At 39.7% G+C, this 13,931-nt stretch overlaps 1 protein-coding gene across 3 annotated transcripts in view; it reads right to left on the reverse strand.

Moving 5' to 3' along the window:
• Positions 1–13,931, reverse strand: part of LOC122983471 (rho guanine nucleotide exchange factor TIAM1-like) — a 51,910-nt gene that overhangs the window by 27,517 nt on the left and 10,462 nt on the right. Inside the window, exon 1 of one of the 3 annotated variants that reach the window (XM_044353201.1) lies at positions 10,232–10,344. The exons of the other annotated variants lie outside the window; for them this stretch is intronic. The gene's annotated coding sequence lies outside the window, so the exon portion shown is untranslated. Of the gene's footprint in view, positions 1–10,231; positions 10,345–13,931 lie in introns of those variants that run through there. 3 annotated transcript variants of the gene reach the window in all.

Below are 13,931 nucleotides of genomic sequence, written 5' to 3' on the forward strand. Positions count from 1 at the left end.
TCAAAAATATTAAACAAGACTAAGAGTCTACAGCCATAGGCCTCTGTGAGATTATATTTAGGCAAAGCAGGGCTTTGAGCTAAATGCCAATGTCAGCATGGTAAGCAGATATAATGTTTACCATGTTGTACCAGTTTTGTGTGTTAGCATGCTAACATTTGCTAAATAGCACTAAACACAAATTGCAACTGAGATGGGAATTCCATTAGTTTTTTAGATAGTTGGTCAAAAACCAAGTATTGGAGAAACGTTTAACCAGATGCATTACATGAAAAGTCAGGTCACCTAAATGATCACAATTATTTGAGGGGGATACGAATATCATTTCACAAAACTACAAATGTCAACCTCATGACGGCACAACAGGAAAAGTCAGGGGATCACCAAAGTCAAATTCATCCTCTGGGAACCATGAATGTCTGTACAAAATTTCATGGCAATCCATCCAATAGTTATAGAGATATTTGAGTCTGGACCAAAGTGGTGGACCAAAACATTCACAGAGCCATGCCACTAGCATGGCTTAAAAAGTGAAAATAGCGGAGTACAACAGTCACACGCACACTCAAAAGCTAAAAGAACCACAACCCATCTCTTTTTTTTTTCCATTGGAAAGAAGGCAAACTAAAAGACAAGTTTTAAAACATTGAAGAAAAGTCCAAAATTAACAGAGAGTGAAGTAAATCTGTGTACAAAGTCAAATTATGCTTAAACTCACATGACAACACTCAGAAAGGTAGTACACTCAGTCCACTCAGCCATTATCAAATTAGCAAATTCACTGGGACAAAACAGATTTAAATCTTAAAAACACAGACAGCTCCTTTGGTCGATCTGCCGCAAGATCATTAGCTTGAACTTGCAGAAAGAGAGAACAGCTCTCTTTACAGTAAAATCCTTTTACAGTAGGGTGCATGATGAATCAGCAAGCTACTTTCACCTCTTTCAAGGAGATAGCAGAACATTGATTCCCTCTGAACGCAGAGATTTGCACCAAAGGTTTTAAGATGTCAGAATGCAGATAGTCAAGGCTGACTTGGAAAAAATCATTAAAATGAAAATGTACAAATGGATAAGCATACATGTTCCAAAAATACCAGAATAAAACATTTTACTACATTTAAGTTACCAGAATATCTGAATACAGGGTTAGGATGGCCTCGACTCCAATGCTGTATTCTCTAAAGCTGCAATGCTGCTAGTGCACCAAATCCATTATCAGCTCTTTATTAATACATGAGAAAGAAATGCAAGGGTTAGAAAAGATGTTCCACAGCACCAAGTCCCCAGGAACACTCAGCGGATTCTTCTAGAAATACCCGCTAACACATCATAGTGTCCCTGTCTGCATCCTGTTTCGTCACTATTGCCCTTCATGCATAAATAAATAAATAGAAATAAACAATTAGATTGGAAATGGCTGTCGGTAATTTGGCAGCGTGATAGAGTGAGGACACAGGTAAGTGGGTCATCTCATTTTCAGCGGGTTGGTGTGTAAGAGCACAGGACAGCAGAAGTCTCAGAGGATTCATCTGTGACAACCCCTTAGTGAAATACATAACCACAGGAGATTCCAGCCACCCACAGATCAGGAAGAAGAATGGTTTTATTGTTACTCAAGATTAACAACACAATGGCTTCAGGGGAAAGTACAGAAACTCACCACCGCTAACACCACTTAGGAAGGTTGTAAACAGTCAGTACATGATTCTGAAAACGCATCAAGCTGCTTTTAATGTTTAATGTCAATGCTGCATTTGGGCGTATCACCTTCAGTTTGTCGTCGTTATCAACGGCGCGTTACACAATAAATGCTGAATGTCGAAAAAATATTATTTTACACCATACATGATATACTGTATGTTAAAGTTTTCTTTTTTTCTCCTCTCTCTTCTTTTACTGGCATCCATTTCATTTTTATTCAAAATGTATCATCCAACCCATCAGCTGTCAGGTGCAGTCCAGTAAAATTATTAGTTACTGTTGGAGCTAATATGTCTTCTATTCTCATGATGTTACAAATTGGGTAAATGTTATTTAAACACAGAGGTTTTAGATTTGTTTCAGTCCACAGTGGACAGAATCTGGATTTATGGCAAGAGAGACGTCACAAAATACTATCTAGAATTTATCTTTAACATGTGCATGACAGTACTGAACCATAAATGTCACACATTCTGATTAATGCCAGAACCACTCTATTCCACAACAATATTGACGATATCTGATCCTGTTTTGGGGGCTCATGTTCAGATTTCCATTCCATGTGCCAGGAGATTTTGTCATCCCTAAAATATGTGACAGCTAGATTTAAGGTCCTTTTGTTATTAAAGACCACTTAAAGGCCCAGCTTATATTTGACAAATACTTGGGCCTGTTAGAACAGGAACAAAGGAAAAATGTCCAAACCCCCACCTGCTCTTCTTCTCCCTATGTTCCCCAAGGACAAAAATGTCAAGTTGCCTGTATCATTTGCGGAAACGATGAAAATTCTTGCCCCATGGCCAAAATCTGAGTATGGACGTTAAAAAACAAGGTAGAACTTACAGTGTAAAACACCTGGTCACACAATCATATACTCATGAGCTCCATGTAAACTGAATACAACCATGTAAAACACCAGACAAAGCTGAAGGTGTTGGGAAAGACTTAGCTGTATAACTCGGTAAAATCAAACACAATACAACAGATAGAAATACAAGTTAATGCAGAGACACTTTGATTTTAACTCTATATGTTGCTCTGACTCATGCAAACACATTCTTGTCATTTAACCTAACTACACCGGTGAAAGGCAAGAATGCAACTGGGCCAACTAGTCACAAGCTCCAACACAAAACCCTATAATCTGAACACTCAAGTCTCTAGAGATAATAACACAGGTAGCTGTATGGAGGAGGAGGAGGAGGGGGAGGAGGTTTACCACTGAAAGACTGCACTCAAGACAGCTCACATTTCCCCACTGATACAGAGTCATATGTTTCTATGTGAATGGAAGTACGAAACAGCAACAACTCTTGTTCTCATGACTCATTTTCTGCTCCCAAGAGTGTTCAACTGTATTTAAGATTCTGTTAGGCCAGGGGGGAAATTTAGCATCAGCAGAGCATGCAATCAAATGTTTCATGTCGGTGAGAAACATCCGTCCCAGAGTAGCATTTACTTGGGAGGTTGATGAACAAAACACTTGCTCCAGCCTTCATTTATAGTAGCTCGAATGAAAACTATAGACAATTGTCATGTAGCCAATGAGTTTTTTTCTGAATTGGATCTGTAGCCCTAGAAACCCCCGAAAAGGAAACAGCTGGAAAGGAGGCTTTCAGTGATTATGAAAGCAGTTTGACTTGTCTTGAATAGCTTTGGGCCAAGTTGTGGCACAGAATGCATCATGAAGCAAATGCCCTGCCAGTATTTGGCTCATTCAGCCAAGATTTGTACAGCTTTGTTTTAATGTTATCTTTAGAAAATACAGTGATTGGAATAACTGAGCAAGTAAAGTAATATTGGTCTGAATGATTCTACTGCTATTGTTAGTTTTCCATTTTCAACAGCCAATCTGGCTTTAACAATTGCACCCATAAAAATGTATACTATATACTACCTACACCATAATAGCAGCAGCAGCAGGTGAAGTAATATTCCACGAAAACCACTTTGAACATCAACAAAAACGGACAACAAAAAGCCGAACCACCTATTCATTTTCTATTGTTGCAGAGTTGATTTTCATGTCTCACAGGACGACTACAAATGCTGCTGCTGTGTGTGACCTGTCTGACCTCGTCATGAGAGGCTCAGGTGGCACTGCGTTATAGGACTTTGTTAATGTAGGGGAGCAGCCTTTAGAAGGATGCCAACACATATCAAGCAGAATAATGGCTGACAGTACAGCTACTGTGAGACCTGGAAAGACAGCAGCAACTGATGGTAAAGGTGGACGCTGTAGGCAGATTGGCAATTTAATGTTTCATTTAAGTACAAAAGTAGATTGTTATGCAAACTGATGTTTTTCGTCAGTGGACGTTGCACAGTAGGCTAAGCAGGACATTTAGGCCTATTTTTTATGCTTCAGGGTATGAGTCCTAATATGGTGGAAGGGTTTGGTGAGTTAGTATCCTGACATTATTAAAAACTGATAAGAGTTTTATATGAGCTACTTTAAACATGCAAGTAGGCTTTAGTGTCCCAAGATTATGGGAATACTAAGTCAGGGTGTTGATGTAAAGAAACATTTACTTTGTATGCTCTTATCAGACCATTTCCTCTTTTAAAAACAAAAGAGTTTTGAGCAGCACAACACTTAGCGGCGTAACCACGGTGACCCGACATAATGTGTATCTTTTGGCATCGCTGTTACTTTAGCCAGTCAAAAATAACTTTTTGCATTCTCATCCCAGTTTACTGAATATGGGTCTCTGTGAGTACTGCAGTGTCTGAAACCATAAACTTCAATTGTGCAAAGGGCGGATATATCAATACCCTAGACGTTTTATTTTTTGAAATAAATCAGGCTCCAATTTTGGAACCTGTTGTTGAGCAGCAGCTGGTGTTGTTTAGCTTGGTGTCACTATTGTCCCTGCCAGTGTTTTCTCTAGGGCACCACTGTGTGCAGAGGTCATTGCTTCTACTGGTGTTAAAGCTATATGGGGTTTGTCTACAGCAGATGCTGCAGAGTTTGGTGGTTTGTTCATTATGTAGGTTTAAGAACTTCTTTGGCTTCGGGTAAAAAATTCAACATTAAAACATAATTTTTTTATTATCATTTAAAAATGTATAGATATTTATTCACTGGATCACTGTGTCTTGACTTTGGTTGTGTGAAATCAGCACTATGACAAGAGAAAATTAAAAAAGTCCCTAAATACATATAAAATCTCACTTATAAATCAATTCAATTAGACACAATGTTGAAGATAACTAGTGTCCATTTTTCTTTACTTTTCCACACTTGCTGGAGATACAAGACATAGTGTCATTTTGTGCCAGAGTACTTTCATCTTTATCATCAATGCCAGCAATTTGCTTGTCCAGAGGATCACAACCTAAGTGTTATCAGACCACATCCTGCTTACAGCTCTTTAGCTCCTCATTGACAACCTTTGAAGTCCTTAAACAGCTGTTAATTGGAAGTACATGTAAGCCACAGACCACTGTTAAGACAAAGGGGGAGGGGGGTGGATACACGTTGTGGTGATTCCTCTGACTTCAGTTGTGTGGGGGAATGGATCTGTGTTGTTTGGTCTGGTATAGTGAGCAGGGGAATTTCTGTTAAAACTAAAATCTTCTTTAGGCCACTTTAACTATATTGGCATTGAAAATGGGTCAGTGCATGTTTTGGGTTTTACCAGACAGACTACTCCATCAGGAGAGGAATGCTATACCAATTATTACTTGCTCAAATTAAAAAGACACAAATTAACCCTCTTTAGTGTGTCAGATAGATAATTGTAGGACCCCCATGGGACCTTTGATGATTTTTGATTTGACAGAACAAAGCAATTATTTTGAATATCTTAATAAAAGCAAACGTCCAAAATAAATTAACATATTCCAAATTATAGGGCTCTGATTTGACTGTTCATTCTCTCAACATGTGGAGTGATTATGTAGGACACTGTGTCAGGGCATCAATGATCCTTTACCCTTTCTTCCTTAATATCGGTAGCTGTTTCTTTTAGATCTGCAAATTTAATGTTAGATTTCCGTTAATCTATTCTCACTCATTTAAACAGATTTGGATCAAAGCAAAAGTACATCCTTTTAAAAAGTCACTCAAACTTTACTCTCAATAAGAAAACTTAATCAGATGCCGAGGAGATGCTCCCCGCCAGACAGTGACGGCAGGATCACACAAGAATTCGAGATCAATACACAACAGTTTGTGATTGAAGTATTCATCTTGGAAGAGCATAAAAAATGCTGCATGTAATGAAAAAGGCTGCAGCCGCTTTGACAAAATATCACAACCACAATCACCACAGACTTTCACAAGTTGACCTTCTCGTTGCCTGTAACTGTCACTGTCAGTGAAAAGGTCTCCCCTGGCTACACGGAGCATCAACATTAGTCTGCCTTTACATGCTTCACATTCCAGACTTTTACAATTCGCTCCTCCACAGGCTGACTCCAAACACACCCAACAATTTTCCCCCTCACACGAAGAGCAAATGTGCTCGACAGTTTTACGATTATGGATTTGTGATCGACTGTATCAATGCTGGGTTCCAGTGGTTACTGTAATACTGTCAGGAGTTTTACAGGGTTCCTGCGGTGGCAAACTGGATCAAGCATCTGGGAATATTATCTACTGTGCACCGGTACAAGATGACGTAAGCTTAAATTAGATATCTGTGCAAGTGATTAAGTTGGAAAGCTTGGTGCTATCTTCTCCCAGAACTGCTATAAGTTTACTGGCTTTCTCACTCTGTCTTCCACTTGATAGCAAGGTAGTGTCAATATTTCAGCATGTAGGTGTAGATGAACAGAAAAATAAAATATGCAAAAGTAAAGTAAATGCACTGTATTGAAAAACTAAGCAGATAAACCATGTAAAAATAAGGAACAATATTTTGCAATAGGGAAATTTCATATCAATATAAGATGAAAAACATGTTTGCAATTCCCTCTGTGCTAAATACACTTTCCAAATCTGAGGGTGTGTACCATTCAGCCTTGGTCAGCACACTTCCATTGAGCCCAGCTGGCCTTGCCGACCTCTGCATTATATAAAATTCAAATCTAATCGAATGTCCTTTTATTCAGTGAGCTTTTATTCAGTTAGCCAGCAAAACAACAAAAACGTCACTGAATAGATGTTGATGTCTTCAGACCAGAAGCCAGTCCACTGCTGGGTGAGCTATTCATCTACCGATCTCAGTATGGCAGTGGACTTGTCTTTGCCTGAATGTCCCTTTGCTGGCAGCAGAATAAACACAATGTCAATGGCACAGAGAAGCTGCAATCCTGCATTGGAAATGTGTTTTCTAATCTGGTTCACTCAGGATCTTCTTCCACTGAGGCAATCATTTGCTTCCAGGTCAGTGAGTGAGAATACCAAGCATGGCTTTGGTTTGAGTGTGCTCCTTTTATGTAGCACCACAAGTACAGGCGCACGATCCAAATTCCACTCAAAAACACATCTGGGTCAACATCACGCCCCATTTTCATTATTTTGACTCCAATATTAATGAGCACGGAATAAACATTTTAGCATTTTAAACATTTTATGTTGCAAATATATACTGAAGGAGGGCAAGCAATCCTTGCAGACTCAGACGATGAGAGTGCAGAAGCGTTCCTAAACTCCATATAAAAGTAGTAACGTTTAAAGTAAAGTAAAGAAAAGTGAAGTTTCCACATAAAGGCTTTCAAAAATCAAGTGCATGTCCTCTCTGGAGCTTCTCTTCTCTCACCAGTTACTCCCAGTGTGTCCACCGTTTACATGCACTGAAGAGATTTGATCTAAACCATATCTGTGGACTGAGCCCATGGAGAAGTCACCCCTGAGCACTACCTCAACCATAACACCCCTGAAGCTCCCAGCTCTCCACTGTGTTGCGTTGTGCACTGAAGCAGAGCCGAGCTGGATCCTGACACACATGACTACACAAAGCTGGGTAGAAAATGTGTCCGCTTGCTCCAAGCAGTCCTGATAACAGTTTCCACTACAGGACTCCTTTATTGCCCTTTGGGTAAAATGCCACTTAATTCACATTTCAGCTGGAGTCCACCGCCTTCACTCATTTACTACATTTTGGGTTGTGAAGGCCATGGAGTAAACACTTTGTGTAAAAGGTATCTAAGTAGGAGGATACTTGTAGGAAGAGCAGACACACCCTACTAATGTGGTGCAAGATCATTTCAATTAAGTTAAATGTCAGCACATTGTACAGTTAGTGTGTGTGTGTGTGACGTGTTCTGGTGTACTAGAAAATGATTTTACTGCAGATAAGGTTAGCTGGTACCCTTAACTTCACAAAGCTCAGTGGGAAGCAAGAGCTCAGTCAAACTTGCAATTTAAAAGGCGCATCCTAGTAGCCAAGCAGTACCATGTAATCATGACAATTACATCGTATATCATGTGTATCTGTCTCTTTCTACTTTTTAAGTATCCAATAAAATGGAAATACCTAAAAAAATTATAAACTGATGGCTGCATTTACTGATTTTTAATGTTGGAAACAGCTGTGCGTACTCTCTTCTTTGAAAACATTTAGAGGAAATTGCATACTAATACATTACAAAGACATGTCTTATCCTTCTACTACAGCTTAGGGGAGTAAAATCAGTAGCAGACCAAACATTCAGTGACTGATAATAACGTTTAACTGTAAGCAAAAAAAACATCTGGGAGCTGAAGCTCATGCAGCTCCACATGTTGGGATTGTGGAACGTGCATTCGAATGGAAACAAATTTGCATGTGCCTAAAGCAAAACAACTTTAACACTGATGACTAACCTAAAAATACAGACATGTACGTGTGATTTGAAGCCAAATAAAGAGCACGTAGTCTATACCAGACTACTGGCTTTTATACTGACCACAGATATCATCCTTTTTTAAGGCTGCAATATCCTGGGTGGTAAAGATAACAGTTTGTCTCATTTATCAGTTTTTTTTGTTTGTTTTTTGAAGAGTGTTTCTTTGGCTCTTTCCTGTGTTGAAATAACTGCAGCAGCAGGCCACACAACACATGCTTGAGTCGAAAAATGGATAAAAATGAGAAAATCCCAGGAAAAAAGTTGAGCAAAGTGCAGTGATTTGAATGGTGTGGTATCAAGCGGAGCGACTATAAAACACTCATTGTAGAGCTGCATGTGCCGTCATGCTGAATTCTGCTACATATATAGTCTAACTTTTATAATAAGCTAAGTATCTGAAAGACCACCTGATCTCGGATGAACTCTGCTGGCTTTCAAAACTACAATGTAACCTTTGTTCTACTGCACACTGTGCCTTTCAATTAAGGGAGGCTTATGACACAAAACCATGCAAACCAATCTGTGATTACAATTATTTTCCTCTCAGAAGAATAATTTTGTTAGGTGGACTTTACAGGACAAGGTTTGCATTGCATGTGATTTTCATAAAAAGCTTTAACCTCTTACCAGGCACCCTATTTTTGGGCACAAGCCTGGAAATAATGCTCTTCATTTCTTTTGATTAGTTATAACCCTGCTCTCATTTAAAAAATCTTTTAATTTTACAATCAAAACGTCAGAATGAGCGTAAGTGATCCTGAAAAAAATGCCATCAAGACTAAAGTGTCCCATGGGTGGGACAGTGTCGCTTATCAGCTTAAAAAAAGAACCCTGAGTTTGTGCTTCTTGCTTTCTTGCAGTCATAACAGGGGTATTGTCAAGATTTACAAGCCTGAAAGCTGGAGCCTGACCTCTTGTCCTGCTAAGCCTCAAACGGTCAATACATTTCCATAACTATGACACCAGATGACCATTTCTCGCCCTTCTTCCCACCGCAGGAGTCACTCGGTGGGCTTTCAAACACAAAGCCGGGATTTTAAATGAACTCACACGTCATATAGTCCTCCGGCCCCCCTCCAGGATGCGCTCTGGGAATTCTCCTTGACTTTGACCATCTCTTGCATTTGCAATTCATCATCTCTCTTTCTTAGCATCACAAAACCGCCACCACCACCACTGCTTTGTCATTACAACGACACAGACACAAGCTGTATTGTTTGCGTCTTGCAGTGAATGAAGAGTAATACAATGGCTCACTGCCTGCAGTTGTAGGTAAAGTTGTGCCTTACACAGGAGTGCTACAGGTACAGACATGAGGTGGAAACCCCACCCTAAACATATGCTGTGAAGACCCCAGGATATGGTTACAAGACACACACACAAAAAAAACATGAAATTATAGGATGAGAGCATGGAAACTACACTGATGGAAACTAATGAGATTACTTCACCCAGAGATAATTCATCCTAAAAGTACAAGCCCTAAAAGGCACAACACGATTCACAAGAGCTTTGGTTGCATCATGCAAAATTAACAACACACTGAAATACACTGAAACCTATGCTTACAGGCCACACATTCACTCAGTGTGTGGGCCTACAACTCGTGTTATTTAGCACCTCTTTTGGAAAGTGGGAGGTTTGAGGAAGGAGAGCCATTTGTCTCTTCTGTCTGCTAACACACTGCCAAACACACAATGTTGCAAAGAGGCAAAAAAAAAAATACACAGCAGCAAATACAATGACTTACGTTACTGTGTGCAACCAGGAAGTGTCACTTCTGTTTTTTTCCCACAGTAGCCGAGAGAAATCCCATGCATCACTAAGGGGGAAATTGCAAGCTCCACATGAGGGGATTATTGATACTCCTCCTGCAAGTCCACAGCAGACTGACTCCTATATGCAAGGATGAGTTGAAGAACTGAGGGAGGCAGGGAGGGAGGGGGAGTGACTGTTTGTAAATCCCCCTCCTCCTTCTGCTGACTCTTTCACACTCTCTGCTCCCTCCCTCCCTTCTTGCTCCCTCCTTCATTCTATAATTCCACCCCCCTAAACTACAAACCTACTGCCAGCAGGAATGTGTCTTCCCTCCCTCGTCTCCTCTCTAATTGCCCCTCCACTCCCGTATGAGAATGTTTACAATAAATGTCGCTGCCTCTTCTCATCATCAACAAAAAAATTGATTAGATCGAGACTATCTCAATATTCAGAGTCAGATTCAGACCTGATTATTTCATCTGGGTCAGCAGCAGCTTAAATGTAAATTTCCCTTCATTTGGGCTGAAATAACATAATCTAGCTTCCATTTCTTCTCTTTCTAGTTCAAAGAGCAGGATTTGTAACAACTGCATTCCAGAAAATGAAATAAATGTTAACGTTGCCTAATAGGCAAGAATGGCTGAAAGGTTGCAGCCTTAATGTGTTGCAGTGCATAATTTGGAACATTCAGCGACAGCCCAAAATGGACCTGTGAATGAGAGAAAGGCTGGACTTGCTGTTGTCATAGCACCAGTGATGTCGTGTGGCTATAACGTCAGCAGTGACAGCACTGCTGGATTCATTTTGAGATGATGGAACTGGCAGAGGGTACAGAGTAGAGAGAGAAAGGGAAGAATGGATGAGAGCGGCCACAGCGACATCTGTTCAGTTGCAGCCTGCATCATGTGCTCCAGAAGCAGCTTTGCGTGCACGCCAAAAAGTAAAACATGCCCCAAGCTATTCGAGGGTGTAGACACCCTGACAACCACACGGAGGAAAGACAGAAAAGAGCACCAAGCTTAGTCTGTCTGAGAGGAGTCCAGAGATCGGAGGGGTGAATTGCCATGTCTAGACTTTGTGATGACTATGACCAAAATAAAAAGCACTCAGCACTGTGGTCAGGCTGCCTTCCTCCCAGTGTAACTTCATGTCCTGCCAAGGTTGTGACCCTGATATTAAACTAAACCACTGGGGTTTCATAGTAAAGGAATGTCCGGTCTGCAGAGGCAACCAGACATAATAACCTGTGTTCTTATCAACTCTCTGAGCTCGATTTCACACAGGTAATCTGGCTGGATAACAGATTTGTTTTTGAGGTTTTCTGCCAAAATTGCTACAAATTCCACACCCAAAAAACACACTGTATGCCAATTTCTTCTTCAATTGGAGAAACAATTTGTTGGGACATGGTCCAATGACAACATAAGACTTGGAAACACATACAGTCTTAAGACATGATGTCAAGAGATTATTATCTAGACTGACAATCTACTTAAAGTGTAGAAAAAAAAAACATTTTGATGTACTTCCTGAAAGATGTGTTGTGATATTAGTACTTCACAACGGAATATTAATCTAAACTGATTTCACTGATGTATTCTCATGGGAATATATTTGAAAAATTAAATGAATCTAACTGCTCTATGAGATCCTTATCTGTTTGTCGCCTTGCCAAAAAAATACTGGATAAAGCAGCAGTGAAATACATCTATCAGTGAAATGTGGGCTAGTGCTGAATCCACGTCTGCTCTCACCACAGGCATTTCAGAAATGTAGATTGCTTGCATAGAGCTCAGCTAAACAAAATACTCTGCTTTCTCATCACCGGCATAGGGCTATTAAACCCAGTGCTATCTGCACTCAATTTAGAAGCTGATTGAATTGGACATCCAATACATTGACAGGCCATTCAATATCGCTAGAGCAATTTGGCAGGTGAGACTATGGTTACAGATCCACAGCAACACTTCAGACTGCTGGTGCCGTCCAGGTGTCACAACCGACTACAATCACTGCCAATCACCTTCAGCTGTAGTGCAGAGAAAAAGGGGGGAAAAAAACAGAGACCTGGAGGCACAAGAATGACAGAGACCCATTTAACAGGATATACATTAAGTTCACTAAATGTAACTCTTAACTAAACTGCAACAATCTAGTCTGACTCATAATGTTTTTGTTAAATGTAATAGTATTATAGAGAAAAATATATATTTAGAAAAAATAATATTAACTTTTCCAGGTTTACAGCAGCTTGAGTTCATATTGAATTAAAGAGATTTATTTGGGTAGATCTCAAAAACATTATTACAGGGTGAAAACATATTCTCAGGTGTTACAATTATTTGAGAATAAACTATTTGTTTATGCTGAAATATTTTATTTGAATACATATTCAGACTTTTTTAAAGCCAAGATTCCAAGATTTGTTAATCTGGAGGCATCTGAACAATTACTTTATAGTAATTTCACATAGAAATTTGGTTTTAACTGACCCAGTCATCTAGGTTAACTTAGTCCTCCTTCTATCTTTGCATAGGTCCTAGCTCCACACAATAAAACAGCTGATGCTGCCACCACTGTGCTTCACAGTAGGGACGGTTTAGACAGGTGTGCTTTATCCTCAACAGAAACAGACTAATTTAGCCCCATTTAAAGAGGAGTTTGGTTACACCAAACCGGAGTTTTGAATGTCACTGCAAGCAGAACAGACATTTTTTTTATAACATTTCAGTTTTTCTTCAAACTTGCCATTACGGGTCCATGTTGCATGTATATCAGTCAGCCAACCCTTTCTTAAGGCAATATGTTACACCTAACATGTTTTAGCAGGGTAAAATCAAAGTAATTGCTCCCCAGAATTGCTTTAAATAAAGGTCAGTTAATAATTGACTTTGCACTGCTTTATTATAGCAATGCTGAATGGACCACAGGATGGCATATCAATCAAGATGATTTAGCTGTGATGTTAATTTCTTCAATGTATAATGTATTGATATGAAGGGCATATAGGGGGGAAACAGTCAAACACTACTGATCACAAAAAGGGCATTATCAAGGCCTCAAGGCCCATGTAGCTCTGCAGAATAGAGTAAAAGTATTAGGGAATAGTAACATGACTTTCCCTGACCAGGGTGAGTATGTAAATGTAATGCCCAACATTCAATATGAAAGTCTAGTTAAATGAAACCACTGGTGTCTATCAACAACAACATTAACAAAGAAAGCCAAGATGCTTCTTTGTCTCACACTTGAACTCACAGTTAACATACAGGGGATGAGTATTACCCACAATTACACATCTTAATGTAAATTCAACAGCATCTGTCTGCTGATTCAAACTTTATTCTTGGCACTGTACACAAAGCTACTGGTCTACAAATAGACTTGACTGCGCATACATCACGTTGAAGCTGACTTCACTATTAAACAAGGGGTCGGCTATATACAGCGTTTGGTTCAGCATAAAGCTTTTTTGTGAATCTACAACAACACTAAAAAGAACATCCATCACCACAAGGGTTCAAGTGTTTATTTTCTTGGAAGTCTCCTCAATCACAACAACACACGTCCCCCTAGTGTCCCTCTGATGATCAGATGATCCATTGAACTGAAAAAGAACACTATGTACAACTGATATCTAAAGGAGAAAAATGCAACTGTTACGCAAGACATGAAAGGAGTAACCCCAGCCC

This window comes from Thunnus albacares, chromosome 6, assembly GCF_914725855.1.
Source record: "Thunnus albacares chromosome 6, fThuAlb1.1, whole genome shotgun sequence".
Lineage (NCBI taxonomy): Eukaryota > Metazoa > Chordata > Actinopteri > Scombriformes > Scombridae > Thunnus > Thunnus albacares.